This window comes from Hevea brasiliensis, chromosome 3 (assembly GCF_030052815.1).
Source record: "Hevea brasiliensis isolate MT/VB/25A 57/8 chromosome 3, ASM3005281v1, whole genome shotgun sequence".
NCBI classification, from domain to species: Eukaryota; Viridiplantae; Streptophyta; class Magnoliopsida; order Malpighiales; family Euphorbiaceae; genus Hevea; species Hevea brasiliensis.
The window spans coordinates 96,845,562-96,855,723 of record NC_079495.1 but is presented as its reverse complement, the minus strand read 5'-3'; the positions used below and the strand labels follow the sequence as shown (position 1 = coordinate 96,855,723).

General features: G+C 31.0%; 1 non-coding gene across 1 annotated transcript; it reads right to left on the bottom strand.

Moving 5' to 3' along the window:
• Positions 1 to 8,509: 8,509 nt before the first annotated feature.
• On the bottom strand, positions 8,510 to 8,617 carry LOC131178951 (small nucleolar RNA R71). The gene has a single exon (XR_009147958.1). It is a non-coding gene; the product is annotated as a small nucleolar RNA R71 (small nucleolar RNA).
• Positions 8,618 to 10,162: the final 1,545 nt, after the last annotated feature.

The following is a 10,162-nucleotide window of genomic DNA, read 5'->3' as shown; positions in this document are numbered from 1 at the left end:
TTACTAATACTCGCATTAATTGCTAAGCTCATTAATATGCTAATAATCATCATCCTTTAAAAAAATCAGGCATCTTATGTTGAGGCAGCGAATGTAGAATAAGTTTTAAGGCGTGATGAATTACTATTTTTAATGTATTAATTGTCTTCACTAGATTGCTGCATGGTTATGGCAATATACCTCCAGGATATAACAAAGCCTGAAATCTGCAGATAGCAACTCCTGAAAATTTCCCTTAAGAACTCTTTGTACGAATCGGATTTAGAGACAGTAGAAGAGAAGCAACAGAAGAAGAAGAAATAGAAGTAGTATATATCTGAATTGAAAACTCATCCATATTTATAGATGATGAAAAGTCATGACACCTATTCTATACAAGCATATCTGTCTATTTCCAACATATATGACTGTTTACTTAAATCGATATATCCTCTAACAGATGTGATTATATTCGTTGATTAAAAGACATATCTTTTAACAGTTATAACTATTTGTGTGTAATAAACATGTCTATTTATTAACAGACACATCTACTTGTTAACAAACACATATGTTCGTAATTTATTTACAAGAATTAAAATAAAATAATTATTTTATTTCACGCACATACATGCTAAGTGCCACAACAGAATAATACATACATATATATATATATATATATATATATATATATATATATATATATATATATTCACTTCTTCCTTCTTATGTATTTCAACAATGTGAGAATTCTTTTTCTTTCTATTATCTAACATACAAGCTATTTATAATAATCTTCCACTTAACTTGTATTGTTAGATTCCATTATTTCATGCATAATGAAAAGTATCTTTCGATTTAAACTTTTCCTTAGTGTAAGTATTTCAAAGTTTTAAAGAAATAATGATGACCTTAGCTTAAACCTAGATTCCTATTAAATAGAACTGGAAATGCTATACACATGAACCAATTAGTTCTAATTAAAAAGTTTACCAAAATTTTAGCACAAATATGGCCTTGTGCTACCTTTTATTTTCATGAACATTTATAAAAGTTATTCTGACTTTTTGTTGAAGCGGCACCACTTTCTATGTTTACATAGGTGAAGTTTCCTTTGTTATAATATTAAACTTCATTAAGAGTATAAATACTCATCCTTATTTCATTAACTTAGTACGCTAAGTAGTTAATTACAACATTTACTAATGACTTGTTGTTACCCTTTAAACTTTATTTAGTAATAATGCTATAAAGTAGGGTTTCCATCGCTAGTAAATTGAACGGAATATTTTTAATCCTAATCCAGCACATGAATTTTTTATCATATCTCTTGAGAGCCCTTTTGTAAATAGATCTGTCAGATTATTACATGTTTTGACATAAGTAATAGTAATAATTCCATCAAAGATTAATTATCTTACATACTCATTTCTTATGGTAATATGTCTAGACTTTCCATTATAAATTTTATTATAAGCTTTAGACATTATTGCTTGACTATCACAATGTAAAGAAATAGCAGGCATCGGTTGTGGCCACAACCTGATATCTAGTTAAAATTTCTCAACCATTCTACCTCCTTACCAGTTGCTACTAGAGCTATAAATTCTGATTCCATTATAGAATTAGTTATACAAGTTTGTTTCTTTGATGCCCAAGAAATAACACATCCTCCTAAGGTAAAAACCCAACTGGAAGTTGAATGATTATCATTAATACTAGTTATTCAACTAGCATCTGTATAACGTTTTCATACAATTGGAAATTTATTATAAAATAAATCAAAGTTTATATTTCTTTTTAAATAACCTAGAACTCTTGAAATTGCTTCCAATGTTCAATACTAGGCTTACTAGTGTATTTTGACAATTTACATACCGCAAAAGCAATATCAGGTCTAGTGCAATGCATAATATGCATTAAGCTACTAATAGCACTAGCATACTCAATTTGAGTAATTGCCCTACAAGAATTTTCAGTTAATGTAGAAGAAACATCATATGAAATTTTTGCTTCTTTGACTTTTAAATGATTAAATTTATTTAATATTTTCTCAATATAATGAGATTGGCAAAGAGCAAAACTCCCACTATGTTTCTTTACTTTGATACCTAAGATTGTATCTACCTCTTTTAAAACTTTCATTTTAAATTTTGAGGTTAGATACTTCTTTGTATCATTCACACCTTCCATATTTGTTCCAATTATAAGCATGTCATCAATATAAAGACAAATTATCACACTAAAATCATCTGTAAACTTGGAATAAATACATTTATCAGCACTATTATGTTTAAAGCTATATTCCAAAATTAAAGAATCAAATTTCTCATGCCATTGCTTAGGTGCTTGTTTTAAACCATATAAAGATTTAATTAATTTACAAACTTTCTTTTATTCCCTGGTAGAACAAAACCTTCAGGTTGCTCTATATATACTTCTTCTTCTAAGTCACCATTTAGAAAGGCTGTCTTAACATCCATTTGATGTACATATAAATTATATATTGATGCTAAAAATAAAAGTACTCTAATAGATGTTATTCTAGCCACTGGTGCATATTTATCAAAGTAGTCAATTCCTTTTTTTTGTTTAAAACCCTTTGCGACTAATCTAGCTTTAAAATTTTGAATCGATCCATCTACATTATATTTTCTTCTAAAAACCCATTTACATCCTATTGGTTTGGAACCAGGTGGCAAATCAACTAGAACCCATGTATTATTAAATAATAATGAATCCATTTCATCATTGATTGCCTCTTTCCAAAAGGCCACATCCCTTGAAGTCATTGCCTCTTGAAACGTTTTAGGATCATCTTCTACATTTAACAAAATTGGTATTTTGTTAAGTACAACTGACCTATTGCCTTCTATTAGAAAGACAATAGCTTGAGAAGATATAAAATCTGGATGTAAATTCTTTTCTTTTCTAACACGTTAACTTCTTCTAATTTTATTAGAAGAATCTAACTTTCTTTTGTTGCTAGAAGTCGATTCAAAATTAATATCAATACTAGAATCATTGCCTTGACTTGAACTATTCATGGGCTCATGTACAGAGTCATTATGAAATTTATTTTCAACAAATTCAACATCTCTAGATTCTACAATTACATTAGAGTCTAAATTCAAAATTTTATAAGCTTTGGAATTTTTGGCATAACCAACAAAGACTCCTTTCAAAGCTCTAGGACCTAATTTAGTCCTTTTAGGATTTGGAACTTTATAATATGCTAAACAACCCCTTATTCTTAGATAATTCAAGTTAAGTTTTCTATTTTTCCATAATTCATATGGAGAAACCTTAAATTTTCTAGAGGGAATTCTATTATGCAAATGACAAGCAGTAAGTAAAGCTTCTCCCCACAAGTTTGTTAGCAAATTAGAATTCATAAGCATAGAATTAAGCATATCCACTAAGGGTCAATTCTTTCTTTCTGCCAACCCATTTTATTGTAGTGTATATGGTGCACTAAATTGATGTATAATTCCATTTTCTTCACAAAATGAAGAAAATTCAATGGAAAAATACTCACTACCTCTGTTACTTCTCAAATTTTTGATCTTTTTTCTTTTTTGATTCTCAACTTTAGATTTATAAATCTGAAACATTTGGAATGCTTGATCTTTACTTTTCATTAAATAAACATAAGTATATTTGGAGAAATCATCTATGAAAGTTATAAAATACATATTTCCTCCTTTAATCAATATTCCATTTAATTCACAAATATCAAAATGCACAAGTTCTAATAACTTAGAAGATCTTTCAACTTTTGAAAAAGATTTCTTAATCATTTTTGCTTGTATACAAATTTCACAAGATATTTCATTGTCATCTATATATGAAATTAAACCATGTTTAGCCATAAATTTTAAAGATCTAAAACTAATATGTGCTAAATGATCATGTCATAAAGATAAAGATAACTCAACAGTATAAATAGAAATATTCATATTATTATTAATACTGAATTTAAACATTCCATCACATGAGTAACTTTTTCCCACAAATAGTCCATTTATGGACACAATTATTTTATCAAACTCCAGAACAGCCTTATAACCTTTCGTACACAATAGACTAGCAGACACAAGATTTTTTCTTATTTCTGGCACATATAACACACTTACTAATAATAGCTTCTTTCTAGAAGTGAAGTTTAATTCAACACTTCCTTTTCCCACCACTTTAGAGGAGTCATAATTGCCCATTAGAACTTTTTGCCCATCTATAACTTCTTCATAATTTTTAAATTGAGTTTTGTCATTGCAATCATGAACAGTAGCCCCAGAATCATACCACTAGTTATTGAATTTGGTTGTTGTAGTTATATTGAGTTTTGTTACCATTCCAATATACAAATCTGATATCATTGCAATCAATTCACTAGTTTGTGCAACTATATTTGCTTTATTGGAATTCTGAGCACTATTATTTGTATATTCTTTCTTATGTTTCTTTAGAAACTTGCATTCACATTTGTAATGCCCTTTCTTGCCACAATTGTAACAAGTTCTTCCTTTCTTTGATTTGCTGTTGCTGCCATAACTAGTACTATTACCTACTGCGTCAGAAAATTTTCTCTTATTTCTAGAATTTTTCTTTTGAAAATTATGACTTCCTTGCACAAAATTAACTTTTGTAGTAGATTCAGATACAAATTTCTTATCACAATTTCTTGTCTCTTCTTCAATGCGCAAGTATTTCTAAATCTATTCAAGAGAAAAATCTTCTGTGGTATGCAATAATTTATTCTTATAATCATTCTAACTAGGAGGAAGTTTTGCTATTATTCCTCCTACTTGCAATGATTCAGGAACTATCACTTTCAAATCTTTAAGTTTTTATACAAGGACATGTAACTCATAGACTTGACCTATAACAGATATATTATCAACCATTTGGAATTTGATACATGCATTTTGCATAGTCATTTAAGTTTAATTTCATGGCCATTTTATTTATTTGTTAGTCACTTTTAGCTAATTTTTTTAGTTATTTAGATAGTTTTTCATAATTATCAAATTTTGGGTTAAATTGTAATTTTTGCTTTATTTTGTAGGTAAAATGGTATTTTTGAGGGACTAAAAAGAAATTATGCTTGTGAGAAGTGATTCCTATAGCCAAAGATATCAAAAATAAAGCTTGAAAGTTGAAGAATGCAAAATAGTTGAAACGTGCATAACCTGCTGTACAAGTTGTGCAGTTCTGCACAGAGAGAAGAAGCAAATTCTTAAACCTGCCAAAATCTGCATGACTTATGCAGGTTCACGCCCTACTTATGCAGCTTTATAGAGGAGATAATTACTTTGGCCGAAACTTGCATAAGTTATTGCATGACTTATGCAGATTCACTTTTTGCTTATGCAGCATCACAGAAAGAGCACCAAACTTGTCGAAACTTGCATAACCAGCTGCATAACTTATGCAGTCCACTTATGCAGTTTCATAGAGGACTCTAAAACTTGAAAAACCTGTATAACCAACTTGCATAGCTTATGCAACATCACAGGAAGCACCTGGAACAACCAATTTTGCATGGAACCTGCATAAGAAGCTTGCACAACTTGTGCAACTCTTCATAATGAGCTGCCAGAATGATTCTCTCATGTGGACCTTACCTCAAACACACCATTTTAGAGTTACTTGTCAGAGGAATATAAATAATATCCTTATCTCATTTTGAAAGTGGGGCAGAAAGGAAGGAAGAAAGGGGAGAACTAGAGGAAACGTCAGAAAATAGAGCAAGAGGGGTGTCACTTCTCTTTTTTGCATCAGATTTGGATTCTTCCTCTTTTCTTCTCTATTTTCTACCTTTCTTGTATTGGGTTTCTTAGTTCTTAGCATAGTTTCAAGTTTTATTTTCATATTTACTCAGAATTTCTTATCATTATTATGGATAGTGAGTAGTTTTTCATAGATTATGGAGTTGAAATGTAATATTTGAGATATTTTGTGGATTTTTGATTGGGTAATCCATATTTTGTGGTTTTTATGAGGTTTTATCCATTTCTTATGTGCTTAATAACATGCTTAGTGTAGGATCCCATTAAGTATTATTCTTAATCCATAGTTGAAGCACCAAAAGGAGAAAGCCCCGTGATGGATAATCAAGAAATTGGACTTGATTAAAAAGCCCGTGATGGATAATCAAGAAATTGGACTTGATTAACTTAGATCTAGAAATAGACTAAGGATTAAGAGGATTTACAGATTAATTAAGCAACCTAATGGGTTTTGATTAATTTTAACTCCACGAAAGTAGGATTAAGTTAATTAAGGCACTCTTTGTCTCACTCAAAAGGGTATTCAAAGGATTTAAGAATTAATCTCCTTTAAAATCATAATTTTCATAAGATTAGATAACTAATTTAAAATTTCCAAAATAGCTTGAATATGAATTCCTAAACTCAGGAATCACCATTTTATCATTGTTAATTTTAATCAAGTTTAATTGCTTGTCATTTTAATTCTTGCTATATTTCAAGGATCCAGGGAGTTTTTCAATTCCATTTGAGATATTTTATGGATTTTGATTGGGTAATCCATATTTTGTGGTTTTTATGAGGTTTTATCCATTTCTTGTGTGCTTAATGACATGCTTAGTGTAGGATCCCATTAAGTACTATTCTTAATCCATGGTTGAAGCACCGAAAGGAGAAAACCTTGTGATAGATAATCAAGAAATTGGACTTAATTAACTTAGATCTAGAAATAGACTAAGGATTGAGAGGATTTATAGATTAATTAAGAAACCTAATGAGTCTTGATTAATTTTAACTCCACGAAAGTAGGATTAAGTTAATTAAGGCACTCTTTGTCTCACTCGAAAGGGTATTCAAAGGATTTAAGAATTAATCTCCTTAAAACCTATAATTTCCATAAGATTAGATAACCAATTTAAAAATTCCAAGATAGCTTGAATATGAATTCTCAAACTCCAGAATCGCCCTTTTATCATTGTTAATTTTAGTCGAGTTTAATTGCTTGTCATTTTAATTCTTGCCATATTTCAAGGATCCAGGGAGTTTTTCAATTCCATTTGAGATATTTTGTGGATTTTGATTGGGTAATCCATATTTTGTGGTTTGTATGAGGTTTTATCCATTTCTTGTGTGCTTAATGACATGCTTAGTGTAGGATCTCATTAAGTATTATTCTTAATCCATGATTGAAGCATTGAAAGGAGAAAACCCTATGATAGATAATCAAGAAATTGGACTTAATTAACTTAGATCTAGAAATAGACTAAGGATTGAGAGGATTTATAGATTAATTAAGAAACCTAATGGGTCTTGATTAATTTTAACTCCACGAAAGTAGAATTAAGTTAATTAAGGCACTCTTTGTCTCACTCGAAAGGGTATTCAAAAGATTTAAGAATTAATCTCCTTAAAATCTATAATTTCCATAAGATTGGATAACCAAATTTAAAATCCCAAATTAGCTTGAATATGAATCCCCCAAACTCTCGAATCGCCCTTTTTTCATTGTTAACTTTTAATGAATTTAATTGCTTGTCATTTTAATTCTTACCATATTTCAATTTGTTCATTTTAATTACTGCTAATTTAGTTGAATCTTCATTTTAGCAATTAGATTGTTAATTTTACATACATATAGATTTCACACCTCAATTTCTATTAATCAATCACTTGAATTTCAAAATTAGCTTAAATTGGTCAATTTTTATATAAAAAATTCAATTATTAACACAACTCTTCGAGGAAACGATATCTTTTCCATATTACTTGTATGACCCGTGCACTTGCGGTTGGGCCACATCAAGTTTTTTACGCCGTTGCCAGGGAGTTGTTTGTTTAAGATTGAATTCTTGATTATTTTAGTTGTTCATAGTCTTTATCTTTGTTATCTTTTTATTTTTTGTTTGTTTATTCTTTTTAGGTACTCTTAATTTTTTTTATGAGAAGAGCTAGAAGCACAAGTGACACATCCTTTTTATTTAATCCTGAAATTGAGAAGTTTTGTAGAGTCAACAAGAAAGAAACCAAAAAAAGGAAAGAAGCCTTGAGAGCAACTGAAATTAAAGCAGAAATGGCTGATGAGAGAACTAGAATTGGTGGTGGTAATGTTAGAAATAATCGAAACACTGAAAATACAGCGCTCATGGTGAAGAAGTTGTCAATGCTAATGTGCCTAGGGAAAGCATGATGGATCATGCATTCCCTCATTTTGATGACTCGAGAGAGAGAATTGCAAGACCAAGGATAAATGTAAATAGTTACAAGATGGATTTTGGGGCACTACAAATGATTCAAAATTCCCAATTTGGGGGACATCCTTCAGAAAATCCACAAACACATCTTAAGAAGTTTTCTATGATTTGTGATATGCAAAAATAACTTGGAGTATCTGATGATGCAGCTAGATTGAAGCTATTCCCATTCTCTTTGAAGGATAAAGTATTAGATTGGCTTTATTCTCTACCTCACAATTCTATTACAAATTGGGAGCAACTCACTGATGCATTCCTTGCATAATATTTTTCACCTGGAAAAACTCAAGAGTTGAGGAATCAAATGATTGCTTTTAGACCAAGAGAAGATGAGACTCTTTATGAGTCATGGATGAGATGGAAGGAGTTGGAGAGACAATGTCCACATCACGCCATTTCTAAATCGATGATAAACCAGAATTTTTACACAAATGTCACTCCTGCTATCAGAGGAATCATTGATGCTCAAACTAGAGGGGAATTCATCATTAAGCATGAAGCTGAAGCTTATGAGTTGTTAGAGAAAATTGCAAAGAACACTCATCTATGGAGTAGTCCAAGAGGGTCAACTCCAACTCAAAAGAGGCAAGTTGCTAGAATGCATGAGCTTGATCCATTCAACATGATCAATGCCAAATTTGATGCACTCACTAATATCCTTGCTAAGAAAATAGAGGATTTAAGTATGCTAGTTAGTTCATCATCATTTTCTGGAAGTTCTCAACAAGTTGCTTATGTAGAAGGAACAATGAGTTGTGGAGTAGATTATGCTTCATATGCTTGGAGGAATCATCCCAATTTTTCATGAGAGAATAAACAAAATCAAGCTTTAACTCAGAACTTTCCACCACAACAATAAGGGCATCAATACCAATAGCCTGGGCAACCACCACTTGGTTTTCAACAAAGGAATGCAAATCCTGCATCTCTACCAAAACAACAAGAACAAGGCGCTATAACCGAAGCTTTGTTACAATAAATTCTTACCAATCAAATTAAGCATGATGAGGAGATGAGAGAGATGAAAGCAAGGCTGGAACAGATGCAAACATACAATAGGATGCTGGAAAATCAAATTGCATAACAAGCAAGCTCCTCAGGTACCAAATCAATGGGAAGACTTCCTAGTTAGACAAAAAATCCAAGGGAGCAATGTCATGCCATCACACTGAGGAGTGGTAAAATAGTGCATAATGAGAAGAGTGAAAAAGTTGAAAAGAGAGAAAATGAGAAAGATGTTGAGGGAGATGAAAAACAAGAGAGTGAAAAAGGGAGTGCAAGAAAAGGTAAAGAGGAGGTTGAAGAGAAAGAAGAGAAGTATATACCTCTAGAGCCCTATAAGCCATAACTTCCCTTTCCACAAAAATTTCTAAAAGCCAAGCTTGATAAGCAATTTGGGAAGTTCTAAGAGGTTTTGAAGAAGCTATACATAAATGTGCCTTTCATTGATGCTCTTTCACAAATGCCTCTTATGCAAAATTCTTGAAAGAAATTATTTCAAATAAGAGGAGACTTGAAGACCATGAAACTGTAGCTTTGACATAAGAATGTAGTGTAACACCCTCATTTTCGTAGTCTGTACGTCCTATTGTTCCGATGGCTAATGTCTACCCTAGAAAGTCGGAATGTCTGGAACTATACTTCGGTGATAGTAAATATACATAAAATGATGAAATAAATAAAAAGAAAATACAAGAAAAATTAAGAAAAAATAAAATAGATAAAATGTGACTAAGTTAAATGAGCCAAACCCGTAGCGATGGGTGACCGCACTGGGAAGTTATGGCGAGGACCGTTGACTAGCTTTGGACAGCGGGGAACTCGGAGAAATATTTTTGGGACATAATTAAAGGTCTACTACAGTGTAATTGACATTAAAAATGTCAAAGAAAAATTAGTAAGTTAGTATAAACGAAAAACAAAAATTAAAGAAATCGGCGG